Below are 17,529 nucleotides of genomic sequence, written 5' to 3'. Positions count from 1 at the left end.
TGGGTTATATGCCAGTTGGCAGTAGAGTGAATGAAAGGTGAGAAATTGTCAGCAAAAGTAAAAAGTGGTAGAAGGGAAGTGGTAGCTTGAGATGGAGCCTGGATGGTGACCATCCAAAAGATCCTGGGAGTTCAGTTCAGTTGCTCAGTCATGTCCAACTCTTTGCAACCCCATGAATCACTGCACAACAGACCTCCCTGTTTATCAACAACTCCCAGAGTTTACCAAAATTCATGTCCATCGAGTTGGTAATTCCATCCAGCCATCTCATCCTCTGCCATCCCCTTCTCCTCCTGCCCCCAATCCTTCCCAGCATCAGGGTCTTTTCCAATGAGTCAACTCTTCACGTCAGGTGGCCAAAGTATTGGAGTTTCAGCTTCAGCATCAGTCCTTCCAATGAACACCCAGGACTCATCTCCTTTAGAATGGACTGGTTAGAACTCCTTGAAGTCCAAGGGACTCTCAGGAGTCTTCTCCAACACCACAGTTCAAAAGCATCAATTCTTTGATGCTCAGCTTTCTTTATAGTCCAACTCTCACATCCATACATGACCACGGGAAAAACCATACCCTTGACTACATGGACCTTTGTTGACAAAGTAATCTCTCTGCTTTTTAATATGCTCTCTAGGTTGATCATAACTTTCCTTCTAAGGAGCAAGCATCTTTTAATTTCATGGCTGCAATCAGCATCTGCAATGATTTTGGAGCCCCCCCAAAATAAAGTCAGATACTGTTTCCACTGTTTCCCCATCTATTTCCCATGAAGTGATGGGACCAGATGCCATGATCTTCATTTTCTGAATCTTGAGCTTGAAGCCAACTTTTTCACTCCCCTCTTTCACTTTCTTCAAGAGGCTCTTTAGTTCCTCTGCACTTTCTGCCATAAGGGTGGTGTCATCTGCATATCAGAGGTTATTGATATTTCTCCCGGCAATCTTGATTCCAGCTTGCGTTTCTTCCAGCCCAGCATTTCTCATGATGTACCCTGCATATAAGTTAAATAAGCAGGGTGACAATATACAGCCTTGACATACTCCTTTCCCGATTTGGAACCAGTCTATTGATCCATGTCCAGTTCTGACTGTTGCTTCCTGACCTGCATACAGGTTTCTCAAGAGGCAGGTAAGGTGGTCTGGTATTCCCATCTCTTGAAGAATTGTCCACAGTTTATTGTGATCCACACAGTCAAAGGCTTTGGCATAGTCAATAAAGCAGAAATAGATGTTTTTTTCTGGCACTCTCTTGCTTTTTTGATGATCCAGCGGATGTTGGCAATTTGATCTCTGGTTCCTCTGCCTTTTCTAAAACCAGGTTGAACATCTGGAAGTTCATGGTTCACATATTGCTGAAGCCTGGCTTGGAGAATTTTGAGCATTACTTGACTAGCGTGTGAGATGAGTGCATTTGTGCAGTAGTTTGAGCATTCTTCAGCATTGCCTTTCTTTGGGATTGGAATGAGAACTGACCTTTTCCAGTCCTGTGGCCACTGCTGAGTTTTCCAAATTTGCTGGCATATTGAGTGCAGCACTTGCACTTCATCATCTTTCAGGATTTGAAATAGCTCAACTGGAATTCCATCACCTCCACTAGCTTTGTTCATAGCGATGCTTTCGAAGGCACACTTGACTTTGGAATCCAGGATGTCTGGCTCTAGGTGAGTGATCACAGCATTGTGAATATCTTGGTCATGAAGATCTTTTTTTTTGTACAGTTCTTTTGTGTATTCTTGCACCTCTTCTTAATATCTTTTACTTCTGGCAGGTCCATACCATTTCTTTCCTTTATTGAGCCCATCTTTGCATGAAATGTTCCCTTGGTATCTCCAATTTTCTTGAAGAGATTTCTAGTCTTTGCCATTCTGTTGTTTTCCTCTATTTCTTTGCATTGATTGCTGAGGAAAGCTTTCTTATCTCTCCTTGCTATTCTTTGGAACTTTGCATTCAAATACTTATATCTTTCCTTTTCTCCTTTGCTTTTGCTTCTCTTCTTTTCATACCTATTTGTAAGGCCTCCTGCATTTCTTTTCCATGGGGATGGTCTTGATCCCTGTCTCCTGTACAATATCATGAATCTCCATCCATAGTTCATCAGGCACTCTATCAGCTCTAGTCGCTTAAATCTATTTCTCATGTCCATTGTATAATCATAAGGGATTTGATTTAGGTCATACCTGAATGATCCTGGGAGTGTTTGTCTCTAAAGGCAAGGATCCAGTGACAATGAAGAAATTTAAGATGCAGAACAGGGCAGACAATTGATTAAGGAAGGTAGACTATTTTATCTGGAAATTTGTAATATTGCAATATTTTGTCACAATTTTCATTAATATTTTCCAGTGAAACACAACAGATTACAAATATCCAAAGCAGTTACTCATTAAGTATTGAATAATTGTTTCCACCTTCATTTTTTGGGTAATTAACTATGAGATATTTCAAGATATGTGATGGTAATAGTTTAGCTCCTCAAAGCACTGTCACTTTATGTCTCCCATTTTCCTGTCAGGACCAACCCATGAGATAGGATAAATATAATTTATCTCTATTTTACACTTAAGTAAATTGAGGGGCTGAATTTAAGTAGCTGGCTCAAGGTCATCCTTTTAGCCGTGAAAATGAAACTAAAAGTTGTGTTTCTTTACTGTCGAGCTTACAATCTTACCACTTCTTACTCCAGGATTTCTCAACCTGGGCATTAATAATATTTTGGGTCACATAATTCTTTGTTGTGGGAGCTGTCTTGTACAAGGTAGGATGTTTATTCACATCCCTGGTCTCTGTTCCCTGGATACCAGTAGCACACCTGCCTCCTGCAAGTTGTGACAATTTCTCTAGACATTGTCAAATGTTCCCTGGAGGCAAAATTGACTTCATGTTAAAGAACTACTGGCCTTAGTTCATAATCTGCTTTTAAGCAATACAGATATTTCAGCAATTAAGATATCAAATATCTTAAATTTTATAGAATCCACATTTTATTATAATGCATTAGAAAAAAGTTCTGGCTGATTACAGTATTCACTAAATTTCAGAATTGTATTTGTTTAACATATAGAACATCATTTACAATGGTAATTTAATACAAAAATTATAAAAATGCTAATTGTAGGATTATGAACTAGGAGATGATAACATTTTGTCAGATTAGAGCACATACATGTTAGGATTTCAATCAAGATTAGATCCATTGAGTAAGAAGGTATTGTTCTCCATGGCCCTTTTAATTATAACATCAAACTCATTATATAACAGGGAATAACAAATTACTATAACCTTTCTATTCTGTTACTTTTGTTATAAGTTAATCACTAAAGGGCTATGGCCTATAAGCTTAAATTACATATAATGGCCCATCTCTGGGAAACCTGCCTCCCATGTAATGAGTGTTAAGCTAAAATAACTTTGTTTCAGTTCAGTTCAGTTCAGTCACTCAGTCCTGTACCACTTTTTGCGACCCCATGAACCTAGCACACCAGGCCTCCCTGTCCATCACCAACTTCCGGAGTTTACCCAAACTCATGTCCATTGAGTCGGTGATGCCATCCAACCATCTCATCCTCTGTTGTCCCCTTCTCCTCCTGCCCTCAATTTTTCCCAGCTTCAAGGTCTTTTCCAATGAGTCAGCTCTTCTCATCAGGTGGCCAAAGTATTGGAGTTTCAGCTTCAACATCAGTCCTTCCAATGAACACCCAGGACTGATCTCCTTTAGGATGGACTGGTTGGATCTCCTTGCAGTCTAAGGGACTCTCAAGAGTCTTCTCCAACACCACAGTTCAAAAGCATCAATTCTTCAGCACTCAGCTTTCTTTATAGTCCAACTCTCACATCCATACATGACTGCTAGAAAAACCATGGCCTTGACTGGACAGACCTTTGTTGACAAAGTAATGTCCCTGCTTTTTAATATTCTGTCTAGGTTGGTCATAACTTTCCTTCCAAGGAGCAAACATCATTTAATTTCATGGCTGTAATCACCATCTGCAATGATTTTGGAGCCCCCCAAAATAAAGTCAGCTACCGTTTCCACTGTTTCCCCATCTATTTGCCATGAAGTTTAGCTCTCAGGAAACCTCCTGACCAGGCCCATCCATGAATGGCTGCAGGAAGGAAGGAATTAATACATTCCTGCTAGAGTCTGACAGAAAACAGGGCTTTACTTGTTCCCCTTTAAGTATAAAATGAACCTTAATTCTCACTCATGAAGATGGTTCTTTGAGACACTAGTCCACCATCTTCTTGGTCTGCTGGCATTTTGAATGAAGTCACTATTCATTGCCCCAACAATTCAACTCTTGATTTGTTTACTTCCTGTGCAGCAAGCAGTACAGGCTTGGACTCAGTTGTTGTTCATTCACTCAGTGGTGTCTGTCTCTTCGCGACCCCATAGACTGCAGCATGCCAGGCTTCCCTGTCCATCACCATCTCCTGGAGTTTGCTCTAACTCAAGTCCATTGAGTTGGTGATGCCATCCAACCATCTCATCCTCTGTCCTCCCCTTCTCCTGCCTTCAATCTTTCCCAGCATCAGGGTCTTTTCCAGTGAGTTGACTCTTCGCATCAGGTGGCCAAAATATTGGAGCTTCAGCTTCAGCATCAGTCCTTCCAATGAATATTCAGGGCTGAATTCCTTTAGGATTGACTAGTTTGATCTCTTTGCTGTCAAAGGGACTCTCAAGAGTCTTCTCCAACATCACAGTTCAAAAGCATCAACTCTTCAGTGCTCAGCTTTCTTTATGGTCCAACTCTCACATCTGTACACGACTACTGCAAAACCCATAGATTTGACTATACCTTTGTCAGCAAAGTGATGTCTGCTTTTTAATACACTGTCTAGGTTTGTCATAGCTTTTCTTCCAAGGAGCAAGCATCTTTTAATTTCATTACTGCAGTCACCATCCACAGTGGTTTTGGAGCTGAAGAAAATAAAGTCTGTCACTGTTTCCTTTTTTTTCCCCCCACCTATTTGCCATTCGAAGTGATAGGACTGGGTGCCATGATCTTCATTTTTTGAATGTTGAGTTTTAAGCCAGCTTTTTCACTTTTTCATATGAATGATACTACTGTGACAGTGCTTTTTAAACATTTGATAAAGGTAATAAAGAGACTGAAATATATTTTTTAATTGCTCCAAATTTACACATTCTAGATTTCACTTTTCTATGTTCTCTTTAATCTTATACTTTTACATACCTGATTTTTGCATCATGGTAATTACACAGTATAATTTGCATCCTTTTTAACCTAAAATTATATCATAAACATTTTTTCTGTTGCTTACATGATATGCATAATTATCATTTTAATGACAACATAATATTCTATATAGTTGTTAAGCCGTAATCCATTTAACAATTCCCTTGATGCTATATAATCAGGTTGTTTTTGGTATCACAAATAACACTGCAACAAACATCTTTGTGATTATTAAATTATATTGCTTTTGGAGAGAGATTCACAGGAATGAAATTACTGAGTCAGGGTTATGAGCATTTTAGTGGATCATGAAATGTATTGCCAAATTGCTCTCCAAGGGGATTTACACTGCCAGCAGAAATATATGCTTGTTTCAGTTACATTACCTCCTTGCCAGAATTGGGCATTTTAATCCTTTTTTTCTACGTTTTATAGTTTAATAGTCACAAAATTCACTTTGTCTTCTGTTGTTGATGCTTCTGATCTAGGGTGTTTAGAAAAGGAAGGAAATATTTTGTGGATGCCTGCACTTGCTATGCACCGTGTTAGGAAATTTATACTCCTTGCCTGAAATATTGACCCTCGCTCTGTCTCCCCACTCCAGGGTTTCTCATCAGCCCTCTCCTGCTTCATTTGCCTTTGGAACACTTATAAGTATCTGAAATTCTGCTACACATTTATGTGCTACTTAATTTTACCAATTTCTCCAATAAAATGAAAATTTGCTGAGTTTTGTCTTGTGTATTGTTAACTATGATAGTACTTGGCCCACAGTAGAGCCTGTAAAAACATTGTTGAATGAAAATATGAAGGATTTAATTAATGAGTCTCAGTTCATAATCATGTCACCTCTAATAACTGGCCACTGAGACTGTTTTGAGATATATGGTGCTGTCTTTTCCTTTCTGGGTACTCGTTCACTCCGTCACATTCAAGTATGGTCAAGCATGGTCTATTTGCTTTGGCCAATGAAAGGTGAGCAGAAGTGATGTGTGTTTAAGTGGGGTAGACTGTTTAGGAGCCGGGCATACTCATCACTGTTGTTTTTCACCTCTTCTAGAGTTAATGCCTGAGTTCCAAATAGTTCTCCTCTGCCAGTCTAGGTCTCAAATTTAGGATGGCTATTAAATAGATTAGAGCCTCCAAGAAGCCATTGGTAAATACATTTTGTAAACCAGAAATAAGCAGTAATTAATTTGAGCTGATATTTGAGGGCTGACTGTGGCAGTAGTAAAATCTATTGTAACCCTATGATGCAGAATTTAGTGGGTGTTAAGTATGTGGTCTAAACCACAGAGCTGGCAGTGGAGAAGCCGGGATCCAACCTGGTTCTGTCTCTGCCATTTCCACTCTCCCAGAGTACCACAGGCAGTACATAGCTGTATTATTTTGTTAGGGCTGTATACTACAAACTGGGTTGCATAAATAAGAAAAAGTTATTGTTTTACAGTTCCAGGGGCTAGAAATATTAAATAAAAATGTCAGCAAAGTTAATTCCTTCCAAAGGCCATGAAGAAAAATTTGTACCATGTCTCTCGCCAGCTTCTGTCTAAGGTTCCTGGCATGTCAAAGCATTACCTCAGTCTTTGTTTTCATCTTTTTTTCTTTTTATTGAAGTGTAGATGGTTTTACTCTCTGCTTTCATCTTAACACAGCAGTCTCCCTTTGTGTCCAAATTTGAACAAGCTTCAGGAGATAGTGAAGGACGGGGAGATCTGGCGTGGTGCAGTCCATGGGGTCGCAAAGAGTCAGACATGACTAGTGACCAAACAACAACAACCACAGAAGGACACCAGTCTTACCGGATTGGGGGCCCACTCTTCTCCAATTTGAGCTTACCTTAACTCATGATATCTGCAACTTCTCTGTTTCCAAATAAAGTCACATTCTGAGATGCTTTAGATTATGACTTCAACATACTAATGATAAGGGGACACAAATCACAAATAAATACTATGAACTTAGATAAGCATGTACACAGTGTATAACAATTCTGTGACTACATCTAGGTAAACCTGAATCGAAGAGAATTTACCTCACTGTTGATTCTGTTATCCTTACAGTGTTCCTGGAAATCTGTTGAATTAGAAGGAGCCAGAAATAATGAAAAAAATGGGAGTTGAAAAATTGCAATGTTATCTTTTTAAAATATATATTGTTCAAGTGAACAGTGTTAGAGTCTCAATTGATGGTGGCCCAGCTGGTAGGTCCATATGTCTTTAGCATTTCGAGTTTAAGACCAAGCATTCAGAATAAATATAAAGGCATCTCAAATGGTATGGATGTGATCCCAGATGCTGTCACCATATGTCTTATGAATTTCCCATTTAAAAAATACCAGGTCTATATCATTCAGCTTATCTGGTATAATACACAAGTTCATCTTCTAGCACAAAGCGCTGAATCACAGATAAAGTAAAATAGCAAAGAGAGCTTGAAATGTTCATAGCACTGAAATTTCACTTTCAATCATTGCAATTTATGTTCTCAAAGGTTGAAATTTCATGTATAATAAAACTATTAATATGGAACCATATGCTAAAAGAATTTTCTAAGAGAGCAAACATAATGATTTGACATCTGAGTTGTTGCAGATTATGACTTAATATAACATCCAGAAATCTCATGTTATGTTTCTTAACTTTTAGCAGTGAGAAAAAAAAATACCCTAATTTAAGATATACTTATCAACATCGTGTATATAATTATGGCCCCGCTTTTGATGATCAGATGACTTTAATTTAAACCATAGAGAGCCATCTGAAATCTTGCAGCAGCAAAAAATTCAGAGTAGCAGTAGTGAAAACATCTATCACCAGGCCCACACGGTTTTATTACATAAAAGAATTGAGTCCATTTTAGCCAAATTGACTTAATTTTACATGTAATAGCACCACGGTTATCTGTGTTCTGTTGGCATTCTTTTGTTCTTCTGTAGGACGCAACTGTGGGAGATGAAATTTTAAGGTAGTGGATAATTGTTGGGGACTTAATTGTGTTCTGCCCAAAATTCATATTTTGAAGCCTTACCCTCTAATGTGACTGCATTTGGAGATTATGATCTTTGGGGAGATAGGAAAGGTGCTATGTAGACACATAAAGAAGATAGCTGTGTGCAACCCAGGAAGAGGGGCCCCACCAGATACCAGTCTTTCTGGCACCTTGATGTTGAACTTCTAGTCTCCAGTACTGTGAGGTTATAGATTTCTATGCTTTAAGCCACCCGGTCTGTGGCATTCTGTTACAGCTGACTGAGTTGACAATAGCAGACTGAAAGCAGTTGAGAAGGTGGCTAAGAGAGAAAAATCCAAGACAAGAAATAGAATTAATAGCAGAGTTCAGGGAAAGCCATAGGAAAGTGAATAGGAAAAAAAAAAATCTACAATCAGAACTTCTGAAATTCTTTAGATCAAGGGTACAATGTCCTTTGTAGCTTAGTCGGTAAAGAATCTCCCTGCAATGCAGGAGACCTGTGTTCGATTCCTGGGTAGGAAGATCCACTGCAGAAGGAAATGGTGATCCACTCCAGTATTCCTGCCTGGAGAATACCATGGACAGAGGAGCCTGGTGGGTCCATGAGGCTGCAAGAGCTGGACACGACTTAGCAACTAAACCACCACCACAATGTCCTTTATACAGCCTTTTGTAACTTCCAAGACTTTATTAGAGCACTGAAAATGATTCATGTTCAAAAGCCTGGGTGGGTTAAAATATTTATATTTGTGTAGTAAGCCAGGATGTGCATCATATAATTTAGAAAGATTACCTAAAGCATAAAGCTTGAGGTATTTGGGGGGAAAAATCACTTTTCTTGATCTCGCTTCTACTCCTTCTACTAAACAGTTTGAATATCTAAAAAAGCACTCTACTACAAAGACATTTCTATCCACTGATGTAACCAGTATTTCTTAATTTGACTGTATAAAAATAAGTGACTGAATAATCACAATAAAAAAAGACCTAAGGGGAAAAGGGATGGGAGAGGGATCAGTTAGGGAATTCATATGAACATATATACACTATTGTATATTAAATATATAAACAACAAAGACCTACTGTATGGCACACGGAACTATACTCAATATTTTGTAATAACTTTTAATGGAAAGATATTGAAAAGGAACATATATATTTACTTTTGTATATTTTTTATTTATGCATATATCTATATTCTTTATCAGACACTTTTTCATATATATATATATATATGAAGTGAAAATCACTCAGTCGTGTCCCACTCTTTGTGACACCATGGACTGCTGCCCACAGGCTCCTCTGTCCATGGAACTCTCTAGGCAAGAATACTGGAGTGGGTTGCCATTTCCTTCTCCAGAGTAACTTCCTAATCCAGGGATCAAACCCAGGACTCCTGCATTACAGGCAGATTCTTTACTGTCTGAGCCACCAGGGAAGCCCAGTGGCTTCCTTCCATATATATATATATATATATATATATATATGGATTTATATATATATCCTTGGAGGAGGAAATGGCATCAGTTTTCTTGCTTGGGAAATGCCATGGATGGAGGAGCCTGGTGGGCTACAGTCCAAGGAATTGCAAAAGGGTCAGATATAACGGAGCACACACATGCACACACATATGTACATATGTGTATATATATGTATACACATAAACAAATATATGTATAACTAGATATCTATGCTATACTCCTGAAACTAACACAATATTATAAATTAACTTTACTTCAATAAAAAAGTAAAAAGTTTTAAAAAGAGATCTAATAATGAACAATTATGAGATTATGAAATTCTTATGGATTAATATAAAAAATATATAACTTTCCTTTTAAAAAGAAAGCTTTGGAGACTTCACTGGTGGTCCACTGGTTAAGACTTGGCCTTCTAATGCAAGGGATGTGGGTTTGATATCTGATCAAGTATCTAAGATCCCACATGCCTCCCAGCCAGAAAACTAAAACACAACACAGAAGCAATATTGTAACAAATTCAATACTTCAAAAAAATAAAAAATAAAGCTTTATATTACATATATGTTAGGGAATTTTAGAGACACCACTCTATGTTTATATGTAGGTCTCTATTTAGGTCTCTCTACTTTGGCCACCTCATGCGAAGAGTTGACTCATTGGAAAAGACTCTGATGCTGGGAGGGATTGGGGGCAGGAGGAGAAGGGGACGACAGAGGATGAGATGGCTGGATGGCATCACGGACTCGATGGACATGAGTCTGGGTGAACTCCGGGAGTTGGTGATGGACAGGGAGGCCTGGCGTGCTGCAATTCATGGGGTCACAAAGAGTTGGACACAACTGAGCGGCTGAATTGAACTGAACTGAACTGATACCAACAGTTGTGTATACTATACGTATGATACATATTTGTGGGGCTTCCCTGGTAGCTCAGACGGTAAAGACTCTGCCTGCAATGCAGAAGACCCTGTCAATTCATGGGTCAGGAAGATCCCCTGGAGAAGGGAATGGCTACCCACTCCAGCATTCTTGCCTAGAAAATTCCATGGACAGAGGAACCTGGTGGGCTACAGTCCACGGGCTCACAAAGAGTCAGACACGACTGAGTGACTAACACTCAACAACAAAAAAGATATATGTGTGGAGCTTCCCAGGTGGCCCAGTAGTAAAGAATCCACCTGCCAGTGCAGAAGATGCAAGAGATGCGGGTTCAAACCTTGGGTTCAGAAGATCCCCTGGAGTAGGAAATGGCAGCCCACTCCAGTGTTCTTGCCTAGAAAATTCCATGGACAACATTGTCTGATAGGCTACAGTCCATGGAGTCTCAAAGAGTCATACATGACTGAGCACACACAGCACATATGTGTGTGTGTGTGAGTGCATGCTAAATTGCTTCAGTCATGATTGAACGACTGAATATATATAATATAATAATATATTAATAATATACATAATATTTATAATTAATATAATATAATAATAATATATATTATATCCTTTATAGACAGGCAGCCTTTACTTTGTACATTGTTGTGGAACCATAAAAAATAAAATGACCTGCAAACCAAATTCATGCATAAAGATCTTAACAAACAATAGGAATTATTACAGTTAATCTGCTACCTTTTTTTATTTTTCTATTTAAAATTTATTTTTAATTTAGGGGTAACTTCTTTACAATATTGTGTTGGTTTCTGCCATACATCAACATGACCATAGGTATACTTATTTTCCCTCCCTCTTGAAACTCCCTCCCACCTCCCACCATATCCCAGACCTCTAGTTTGTCACAGAGCCCCAATTTGAGTTCCCATTGGCAATATATTTTACATATGGTAGTGTATGTTTCTATGCTACTCTCTCCATTCATCCTACTCTCTCATCCCCACTCTCAGTGTCCACAAGTCTCTTCTCTATGTCTGTTGACATTACTGCCCTGCAAATAATTTCATCAGTACCATCTTTCTAGAATGCAGAGTTCCAAAGAATAGCAAGAAGAGATAAGAAAGCCTTCTTCAGTGATCAATGCAAAGAAATAGAGGAAAACAACAGAACGGGAAAGACTAGAGATCTCTTCAAGAAAATTAGAGATGCTAAGGGAAATTTCAGAGAAGGCAATGGCACCCCACTCCAGTACTCTTGCCTGGAAAATCCCATGGATGGAGGAGCCTGGTAGGCTGCAGTCCATGGGGTCGCAAAGAGTCGGACATGACTGAGCGACTTCACTTTCACTTTTCACTTTCATGCATTGGAGAAGGAAATGGCAACCCACTCCAGTGTTCTTGCCTGGAGAATCCCAGGGACGGCAGAGCTTGGTGGGCTGCCGTCTGTGGGGTCGCGCAGAGTTGGACACGACTGAAGCGACTTAGCAGCAGCAGCAGCAGCAAGGGAACATTTTATGCAAAGATGGGCTCCATAAAGGACAGAAATGGTATGGACCTAGCAAAAGCAGGGGATGTTAAGAAGAGGTGGCAAGAATACACAGAAGAACTGTACAAAAAAGATCTTCACGACCCAGATAATCACCATGGTGTGATCACTCATCTAGAGCCAGACATCCTGGAATGTGAAGTCAAGTGGGCCTTAGAAGGCAAAACACTCTCTGACATACATCACAGCAGTATCCTCTATGACCCACCTCCCAGAATATTGGAAATAAAAGCAAAAATAAACAAATGGGACCTAATTAACCTTAAAAGCTTCTACACATCAAAGGAAACTATTAGCAAGGTGAAAAGACAGCCTTCAGAATGGGAGAAGATAATAGCAAATGAAGCAACTGACAAACAACTAATCTCGAGAATATACAAGCAACTCCTACAGCTCAACTCCAGAAAAATAAATGACCCAATCAAAAACTGGGCCAAAGAACTAAACAGACATTTCTCCAAAGAAGACATACAGATGGCTAACAAACACATGAAAAGATGCTCAACATCACTCATTATCAGAGAAATGCAAATCAAAACCACTATGAGGTACCATTTCACACCAGTCAGAATGGCTGCGATCCAAAAGTCTACAAGTAATAAATGCTGGAGAGGGTGTGGAGAAAAGGGAACCCTCTTACACTGTTGGTGGGAATGCAAACTAGTACAGCCACTATGGAGAACAGTGTGGAGATTCCTTAAAAAACTGGAAATAGAACTGCCTTTTGATGCAGCAATCCCACTGCTGGGCATACACACTGAGAAAACCAGAAGGGAAAGAGACAAGTGTACCCCAATGTTCATCGCAGCACTGTTTATAATAGCCAGGACGTGGAAGCAACCTAGATGTCCATCAGCAGATGAATGGATAAGAAAGCTGTGGTACATATACACAATGGAGTATTATTCAGCCATTAAAAAGAATACATTTGAATCAGTTCTAATGAGGTGGATGAAACTGGAGCCTATTATACAGAGTGAAGTAAGCCAGAAAGAAAAACACCAATACAGCATACTAACACATATACATGGAATTTAGAAAGATGGTAACAATAACCCTGTGTATGAGACAGCAAAAGAGACACTGATGTATAGAATAGTCTTATGGACTCTGTGAGAGAGGGAAAGGGTGGGAAGATTTGGGAGAATGGCATTGAAACATGTAAAATATCATGTATGAAGCGAGTTGCCAGTCCAGGTTCGATAAACAATACTGGATGCTTGGGGCTGGTGCACTGGGACGACCCAGAGGGATGGAATGGGGAGGGAGGAGGGAGGGGGGGTTCGGGATGGGGAACACATGTATACCTGTGGTGGATTCATTTTGATATTTGGCAAAACTAATACAGTTATGTAAAGTCTAAAAATAAAATATAATTTAAAAAAAAAAAAAAAGAAAGAAAGCATCACTACGAACAAAGCTAGTGGAGGTGATGGAATTCCAGTGGAGCTATTCCAAATCCTGAAAGATGATGCTGTGAAAGTGCTGCACTCAATATGCCAGCAAATTTGGAAAACTCAGCAGTGGCCACAGGACTGGAAAAGGTCAGTTTTCATTCCAATCCCAAAGAAAGGCAATGCCAAAGAATGCTCAAACTACCGCACAATTGCACTCATCTCACATGCTAGTAAAGTAATGCTCAAAATTCTCCAAGCCAGGCTTCAGCAATATGTGAACTGTGAACTTCCTGATGTTCAAGCTGGTTTTAGAAAAGGCAGAGGAACCAGAGATCAAATTGCCAACATCCATTGGATCATGGAAAAAGCAAGAGAGTTCCAGAAAAAACATCTATTTTTGCTTTATTGACAATGCCAGAGCCTTTGACTGTGTGGATCACAATCAACTGTGGAAAATTCTTAAAGAGTTGGGAATACCAGACCACCTGACCTGCCTCTTGAGAAATCTGTGTGCAGGTCAGGCAGCAACAGTTAGAACTGGACATGGAACAACAGACTGGTTCCAAATAGGAAAAGGAGTACGTCAAGGCTGTATATTGTCACCTTGCTTATTTAACTTATATGCAGAGTACATCATGAGAAACGCTGGACTGGAAGAAACACAAGCTGGAATCAAGATTGCTGGGAGAAATATCAATAACCTCAGATATGCAGATAACACCACCCTTATGGCAGAAAGTAAAGAGGAACTAAAAAGCCTCTTGATGAAAGTGAAAGTGGAGAGTGAAAAAGTGAGCTTAAAGCTCAACATTCAGAAAACAAAGATCATGGCATCCGGTCCCACCACTTCATGGGAAATAGATGGGGAAACAGTGGAAACAGTGTCAGACTTTCTTTTTCTGGGCTCCAAAATCACTTCAGGTGACTGCAGCCATGAAATTAAAAGACGCTTGCTCCTTGGAAGGAAAGTTACGACCAACCTAGATAGCATATTCAAAAGCAGAGACATTACTTTGCCAACAAAGGTCCGTCTAATCAAGGCTGTGGTGGTCATGTGTGGATGTGAGAGTTGGACTGTGAAGAAAGCTGAGCACCGAAGAATTGATGCTTTTGAACTGTGGTGTTGGAGAAGACTCTTGAGAGTCCCTTGGACTGCAAGGAGATCCAACCAGTCCATTCTGAAGGAGATCAGTCCTGGGATTTCTTTGGAAGGAATGATGCTAAAGCTGAAACTCCAATACTTTGGCCATCTCATGTGAAGAGTTGACTCATTGGAAAAGACTGTGATGCTGGGAGGGATTGGGGGCAGGAGGAGAAGGGGATAACAGAGGATGAGATGACTGGATGGCATCACTGACTCAATTGACGTGAGTCTCAGTGAACTCTGGGAGTTGGTAATGGATAGGGAGGCCTGGCGTGCTATGATTCATGGGGTCACAAAGAGTCGGACACGACTGAGGGACTGAACTGAAGCGTTAATGAACGATATTTGTTTTTCTCTTTCTGATGTACTTTACTCTATATAACAGTCTCTAGGTCCATCCACCTCATAAGAATTGACCTTTTTTTATACCTGAGTAATATTCCAATGAAATATGTACCACAGCTTCTTTATCCATTCATCTGTAGGTGGACATCTAGGTTTCTTCAATGCCCAGCTATTGTAAAGAGTGCTGCAATGAAAATTGGGGTACATATGTCTTTTTCAGTATGGTTTTCTCAGGGTATATGCCCTGAGTGGGATTTTTGGGTCATGTGGTAGTTTTGTTCCTAGTTTCTTTAAGGATTCTGCATACTGTCTTCCATAGTAGCTGCATCAATTTACATTCCCACCAAAAGTGCAAGAAGGTTCCCTTTTCTCCATACCCTCTCCAGCATGTATTGTTTGTAGATTTTTTGATGATGGCCATTCTGACTGGTATGAGGTGATACCTCATTGTAGCTTTGATTTGCATTTCTTTAATAATGAGCAATGTTGAGCATCTTTTCGTGTGTTTATTTGCCATCTATATGTCTTCTTTGGAGAAATGTCTATTTAGATCTCTGTCCACTTTTTGATTGGGTTGTTAGTTTTTCTGGTATTGAGTTGTATGAGTTGCTAGTATATTTTAGAAATTAATCCTTTGTCAGTTGTTTAGTTTTTCCCATTCTGAGGGTTGTCTTTTCACCTTGTTTATAGCTTCCTTTGCTGTGCAAAAGCTTTTAATTAGGTCCTACTTGTTTATTTTTGTTTTTAATTACTTACTTTAGGAGGTGGGTCATAGAGGATCTTGCTGTGATTTGTCAGTGTTCTGCCTATATTTTCTTCTAAGAGTTTTATAGTTTCTGCTCTTAAATTTATGCTACCTTTGTTTTTTAGTCACAAAATTAACAATCTCTTACTGTCAATTTTAAACATGTAAGTAAATACATTTTAGCAAAGCATGTTTATTCAATACACTAGAATTTAAAACATTAGAAACATTGAGAGTTAAATGTTTTATTTCCTTGTAAAAAAGTTTATCCAGAGCAGCTGAGCAGTGCTTGCTGCTTTCTTCCTGTTCTCTAACTTACTGCATACAGTATTTCCTGTCTTAACTAATTTTCATACTCCTTTCTAAGTTTATCATATTGTATCCTTTGACTTTCAATGTTGTGAAGTATCTCTAAGGGTTACTTTCATGTGATGTTTTTGGTCAGAATCACTATCTCTGGAATATCTTCATTTCATCACAATCTTGTTTCTTATTCTTGTCAAGAATCTCACTCTTACTCAATTCCTCTGGCTGCACCCATGGAGTTTCTCAGACAGTGGTGGTAGTGTCGAATTCCCATGGTCATTCATGCTAGATTTGAATTTCGTTTTGAGCATTATCACCTTTTCTTCTTTGCTGCACTTCATCTTTGTTAGCCATTTCCTCCTTTCAGTTGAGTAATTTTTAAAACTATCACATGGATTTATCAATGGGAGAAAAACAGTAAATACAACTGCACACTTTGCTGCCTATATGTGAGCACATGTGCAGCGATCCCTGGTAGACTCTAAAAAAGTGATATGATTGGTCACTGATCATTATGTGAGTGTGTTACTTAGCTACTATTAATGAACTGAAGAGCTAGAAATAACATTGTGAAAAAAATGGAAAAAGTGTTATTCGCTCAGTTGTGTCTGACCTTTGTGACCCCATGTGTACTATAGACCACCCAGCTCTTCTGTCCGTGGAATTCTCCAACCAAGAATACTGGAGTGGGTAGTCATTCCCTTCTCCAGGTTATCTTCCCAACCCAGGATCGGCCATGGGTTTCCTGCACTGTAGGCAGATTCTTTACCTTCTGAGCCACCAGGAAAGCACATTATGCAATTAGTTATACCATGGTACAGTACTTAAAATTTGAACTCTGTTGTTGGGAGAGTGGTGTTGTTTACCTGAACCATTGTCTTTTGGGCTGCTAAAACACAGTACCATAGATTGGGTATGAAGAAGGGAATGGCAATCCACTCCAGTATTCTTGCCTGGAGAATTCCACAGACAGAGGAGCCTGGTAGGCTAAAGTCCATGGGGTCACATAGAGTCGGACATGACTGAGCGACTAACACACACATAGACTGGGTAAAATCAAACATTAATGATAAACTTTACTTTCCACAGGCCTAGAGGCTGTGAAGTCCAAAATGAAGGTAACTGCAAACATGGAATCTGAGGAGAGCTATCTTCCTGGCTCCCAGATAGCTGCCTTCTCATATCCTCACATGGTGGAGAGCAGTGAGGCAGGAAGTAAGTTCTCCGATAAGGGCACTAACATCAAGAAGTCTCCATCCTTATGGCCTACCTGCGTCCTACATCACTTCAGTCATGTCCAATTCTATACAATGCTATGGACTGTAGCCTGCCAGGCTCCTCTGCCCCTGGGATTCTCCAGGCAAGAATACTGGAGTGGGTTGCCATGCCTTCCTCCAAGATATCCTCCCAACCCAGGGATTGAACCCTCGTCTCTTAAGCCTCCTGCATTGGCAGGCCAGTTCTTTATTACTCCATATCCAAATACTATCACACTGGGATTCAGGGTTTACTGTG

This window comes from Bubalus bubalis, chromosome 6 (genome assembly GCF_019923935.1).
Source record: "Bubalus bubalis isolate 160015118507 breed Murrah chromosome 6, NDDB_SH_1, whole genome shotgun sequence".
Taxonomy (NCBI): Eukaryota; Metazoa; Chordata; class Mammalia; order Artiodactyla; family Bovidae; genus Bubalus; species Bubalus bubalis.
The sequence above is the reverse complement of the archived record's forward strand: the minus strand, read 5'-3'. Positions refer to the sequence as shown.